Consider the following 6000-nt stretch of genomic DNA (forward strand, 5'->3'; position numbering starts at 1 on the left):
ACTCCTTTGCATTTGATGTTAAATGACATTTCATAAAAATGCTCAATTTTTTTTCAGTTGAATTGTACAGTGGTAAAAGGAAGTACCAAAGAGGAAAATTCAGCCTCGTCTCTATGCCGCTTATTGGAAAGATTCAAGGAATATTCTGTTTTGGGTTGGCAAGAGAGGATTTCAGCGATACATTAACCTCGGTATTAGTGGTCTGAGACGCACAGCTGAACAATACACACAACTCAGTCCTATTGCTGCTTAAGTGCTGATAAAAAAGATATTATTTCTACTAAAGCATGAACCCAAAGCTTTGATTTTCAGGAAATTGGTAGGCAAAGCTGTGGGAGGAATCAAAAAAAACCCCATCTTGTTTGCTAAATCAGTTGGTGGATGTGGTAATGTAAGGGCTGAACTCACCAAAAGTCATGCTGGAAATCGTACAGTCGCTCTTCCCCAAGCTGCGCTCAAGACTGTGTGGTCTGTCCTGTGAAAAGTAGATGAAAAATCCAAAAATAAAACAGCTGACAGTAAGTTGTGATCAGCACACTATACATATGTAAATCGTTGCTGACCCTGAGAAGAGCTGCCTCCGCATTATGATAAGGTCTAAAACCTGATTGAAATTTTTCATAAAGGGCATTATTTTGGAGGTGATCCTTAAATGAGCAGAGCAGGAAAATCATCAGCCTCTTTCCTCTGTAGTCAGAAAAATAGGTTACCAATGAGAGGGCCATTGGCCAAATGAATGTCTTTAGAATTCAGCCTCTGGATTTTTCTATATCTCAGAGCTCCCTTTAATGACAGTGTAGTTCTGGGACATAATTATATAATTATTATTGTACTGATAATGTGCAGGCATTTGCTACTGTTACCGCCACTGCTGCTCTAATCTAGTTGATAAAGGCTTTTCACAATGCAATATTAATAATACCAGAGTATTCTGGATGCCGTATTGCATCACTGTCCTTTACTGGGCCCCTTTAGCATCAGCAAGACAGTGCAGCAGAATGACACCAGCCATCTCCACAACACACGCACTTAAGCCATTAGTATTTTTATTTATTAATAAAGATAACTGAAACAATGGAAAGACTCAGAGTTGTTACCATGTTGCTCAGTTACAAATGGGACTTTCTTTCTTTTTCTTTTTTTTTTTTTTTTTAAGAAGTGTGAGGGCTTTTTTTAGAAATTGAAAACCAAAACCATTTCTATTTTGCTGTAAACGTGCCAGGCAGACAGCTGGAAGGGCTTCCTCTCTGCTCTATATGTGAACCATGCTCATGCAGCTTGGAGGAGAAAGGGGAATGCTGGGTGTTCAGAGATGCTCTGTTTACGCTAGTGCCTCTGCACTTCAGCTGCTCAGCAATATTCAAATCAGACCCATTTTCCTAAGATGTCTTTTTCCTAACTCATATCGCCAGCTTCAGATCTTTGGCTCAACCACTTCTTTGCTGTTTTCCCAGCAAACCTGCCCACCTGAGAGGCTGCAGATGTTTCAGCAGCAGCCCGCTCCCTAAAAGGAGGGTCAGAACAAGCCTCAAGGTTCCCTTGTTTTCCTGACCATCTCCAGGCATGGCAAGGTGCTTGTTAGGTGGTGTATTGCCATCTCTGCACTGCCCAGCCTGGCCCGCTCGTAGTCCCAACTGGAGCCACGGTAAATGCAGTGCAGAAGGAGAGCATGCCCAGGCACCACTGGGGAAAGGTGGCACCTCGTGGAGACCTGGCAGTGGCGCTGGTGGCTCTAGGAGAAGCTGGAAGGCCTGGGGAATGGAGGGGGAGGCATGATGCCTGCAAACTATAAGGAGCAAGGGGAGGGAGCCCATCTGGGAGAAGGGGGGGGGGGGCTCATGCTTTGGCTCTGCTACTGACCATGCTGGACCATGTGTCTTTCAACACTTGTGAATGGTACCTGTTTCCTTTTCAAAATCCTATATATGCTGCGGGATGGGCCAGTTTCCACAAGAAAGACTGGCTAGGTCACAAGACCACTCTGCCATCTCTAACCAGAGATGCTTCTTGTTACACAGGCTTTGGAGTGACCTGGAAAGCCCTGAAGAGTCTTCTGCTAACATCCTCCTGCTAACCCACACTTCTGCCTGTCTCCTTGCCCAGCAGATAGACCTGCTGCCATCCCTCACCTTAACCCTGTTTCTTTTAGGAAGACTCTGTTCCTTACCCCCTAATAGTAAATCCCATTTCACCTCCTCTCTGTTATGCCCCATACTGCCTCAGGTCCCTTCTCCCAAGGAGCCTCACATCCCATCCCCAAGGCTTGGGGCAGATGCAGAATGGTCATCCTTTTCCACCACCGCCTTCTGAGCTGAGGTGTTTTAGGAAGAGGGAAAGGAAAAGGAAAGAGTAGCAGCACCTTGGCTTGTCACTCTGAGGAGAAGAACAGGGAGAAGCATACATTTAAACTGGTTGGGCCATCCTAACTGCTACTAGTTTTTCCTCATCGGCCCACCTTAATTATTGCCATTACAAATCCCAAGCAGGGGAGAAGATGGAGGATGATTGAGAGGGAGCTACTCTAGGCACAGAGGAAGAAGGAGGTCCCCACTGTAAACTTCCACTCACAGTCCTGTTCTGGAAATGCTCTTCTGAAGGAGCACTCTCTGCCATTCCAGGCACGGGTAAATGCTTCCSCTCGATGTCCTTCTGACTGTTTGTATGCTGTGTTAGGTATGTCATCTTTCCTAAATTATCTCTGTAGCCTTTTTCCCACCCTGTCTCCAGGTACATCTTCTTCCTTCCCTTTTCTTTCTCCCACCTACAAAGAACGAACATTCCTGTTTTAGTCATCCCTGTGCTTCTGCTTGTGGGAGTGTGTGTAGGACTCACAAATGGAAGGGAAAACTCCAGGACAAGAGCACTCATACCTTATCTTCTCTGCTTTTGGGGCAAGACTGCCAGAGGAGAAGGACTGGTTTCAGGCTGAACAGGGAGCAGGCAGGTCTGAGTTTATCGCTTATTCATGACAAGGGCAGCAGGGTCTGTTGGACAAATGGAGCACCTCTTGACTCTCCAGAAAGAATGATTGTCACCAGACCACCTCTCCCATGACTTAGCTCCAAGCACCCACAGTCTTGCCTGTCCTCATGAAGGACAGGCCGAACACAGGTAGATTATCAATCCCACCTGTCCTTGCAACTGGTACTGTCAGGAGTTTCCAGAAAGACCCTTCTCCCTTCCTCTATATCTGGCAGTCATCACCTAGCAGTAGAGGCAGATTGGGGATACCATGGGTGCTGTGCCACCAGAGGTGCATCCAGCCAGCTTGCCTACACCAGACGCATGTGCTCATTCACACGGTGTGGACCCCCATTCTCCACCCCAGAATCCATGGAGCTTTACCCTACACCTATGAACTGGGTTCTCACCAGCAACTGTGACCACGTAGTGCCCTGGACGGTCACCTGAACCGTGCTCAATATTTTGGCCACTGTTGAACTATTTTTCACCTTTTTGCCAACATATAGAAAAATGTACCAAAGGAATCAGGCACTGCATTGGTTACAATGGAGAACTTCCTCTGGTAAACCCAGTACAAGAAAACCAAGCCTTCGTCTCTCCCTTAGCTGATGGTCTAATGAATCCATTTCAGACACCATCAGGGTGAGACCTGTACCTGCCTTCAGACAGGAATTAGACCCACAGTCTATGAATTTATAACGGGAATGAAAAGGAAAAAAATCCCAAATAACCTATGCACCGTAAAAAGACTTGAAGAAATTTCAAATGAAAATATTTCAGGGTGGAACATAGTTTAACATTAGTTTTTATAACAGCTAGCATTGGGGTAGTAGACATTTAACACCCACAAGAATTTAAAGGAGTTGTTTTAACTGGTAGAAGAAACCTGTGCTATTTCACTAGTATTATTGAAACAGATTGAAATGTATAGGATGAAGGAAGCAAGCTATTTGAATTGGATAAAAATCACCTTAAAGTTCAAAGGAGTTGTACATACAAGATATACAGTAACAGAATATACAAAGATCTAGGTTTTGATGCTTTGTGACAAATAACGTGAGACAGGATTCTTGACAGAAATTTTTTTTTAATCCAATACTTTGTTCACAAATGTGTCTGTAGCTGGTGCAGTAATATACTCAAGTCATATTAGTTTAAGAAGGTTTATAAAAAGGTACTCAACTATTAAAGCTCCATTGCCTCCAGACAAATCTCCAAAATCCTCAACAAATTCAGTCCTTATTATACAGCATATATAAGAACATTAGAGCTTCTTTTACCCTGGCTTCAGGTAACTACCCAGACTCTCAATCTGAGACTGATTTATTTATTACCTCCAGTTAGACATATTAAGCACTTTGCTATTCTCATTAACAAACAGTGGTTTCCCTGTACATTACTTCAACGGCCAGCTATTTTTATAATTACCTTGAAAATTTTAGCTCCAAGTAGCACTCTTCTGTCTTAAGCTGTTTTAACAAATTCAACACCTTGGGCTTGATCCAAGTGAAAATCCACTGAAATCAGAGGAAAGACTTTCATGAACTTCAACAGATTTTGAAGCAGGTCTTATGTATATGCCATAATTTGTACATAGAAATGTGGCTATTTGTAACATCATCCATAGATAAAAATATCATGGTTAGGGAAACCAACACAGCCTACTATTGATATAAGCCCATAATTTTCATTAAGATGTCCTGTTTTCCTTCTTTTATAACTGTGCAACCTTTTGCCTGTTTAAGAAAAAGCTTTTCCCACTGAGTGTCTGCCTCAGGTCACTTCTTTTTAATCAGAAGCAGTCCAAACTCTTCTGAGAACAGGACTGGAGAAAAAGTCTGGTGTGCTAATACTAAATACTGGCATCCTTTTTCTCCAAGACTCCTTAGCACCCCTTTGCTTGAGAAGAGAGACTTCACATGTGGGAGGAAGGGTGGCATTTGTAACAGCATCTTTTCCATTCTTCTGTTTTACAAGAATAAACACTTGCGATTTTTTGGTATCCTTCTGTTTCTGGATCTTATCTTCCAACCTCTGTCTATAGAAGCGTAGATTTTGGGACACAAAGAAAATGCCATTTACTCAGTCAAGAATCCTTTTTGGCTTTGCAATTCTGTTATTTAACTGCTGCTCTGTGTTCTGTCTAGGTGGACCACAGGTCTGGCAACTACTGTGATCCCAGTCACCTGGAGCAATGGCACAGACCACATGGCAGGTGAGGCCATCTTCCTGCAGAGCTTGTGAATGCTGAGACTCCCCTTCCCAGCTCTGAGTGGGGTAGGTTATATGTTTTGAGAAGCACCTACCTTGCTGCTCTTTTGCCAGGTGTATTTCCACCTAAACTTGAGGCTCCACTTGTCTGCCAGAAAGCAAAGTTTCTTCATAACTGAGTTTAACATCGCCAAAGAACCAGCAACATATTTTCGTGCCTCTTTGGTTCTGATCTGGGAATTGGTGAGGTATTTGTTTCCATACTTGCAGGGTAACCCAGCTAGCGCTGCCTTTCCAATATCAGAGCTTCAGATCAGTATGTTTAACCATGATTGCACATTGTCCTATGGCCATTAGGTGGCTTGACCGAGAGAAAATTGTGGAAACCACACTATTCACTATTGACTACAGGCATGCTCAGACACCAAGTGTAACCTCCATGTACACCTTATATGAGCAGCAGGCACAGGGAAAACAAGAAGTGGCCAAAGGATGACACTTCATCTTATTTCACAAAGAAGTCAAACAGTGTCTCAACAGAGGAAGAACCAGGAACCTTTACAGACACATACAGTGCCATAGGACTCTGATGGATAAGCAGATAATCATAGGTCTACATGGACCTTCATGCTACTCCAGCTAAAATGAATCCAGAATCTGAACTAGCTTGTTTGGAAACCAGTTGTCTGTTCATTGCACCACAGTCTCAGGAATAGCATTCAAATGCAAAGGATTAGAAAGGTTCAGTTCAATTTTTGCACCTCATATTTTTCTCCGTCTGGTAAATTACCACTGAGAGGCTTGAAGGAGAAGGATATCTCTGAT

The sequence above is a fragment of the Apteryx rowi genome, unplaced genomic scaffold, assembly GCF_003343035.1.
Source record: "Apteryx rowi isolate R43461 unplaced genomic scaffold, aptRow1 scaffold_91, whole genome shotgun sequence".
NCBI lineage: Eukaryota > Metazoa > Chordata > Aves > Apterygiformes > Apterygidae > Apteryx > Apteryx rowi.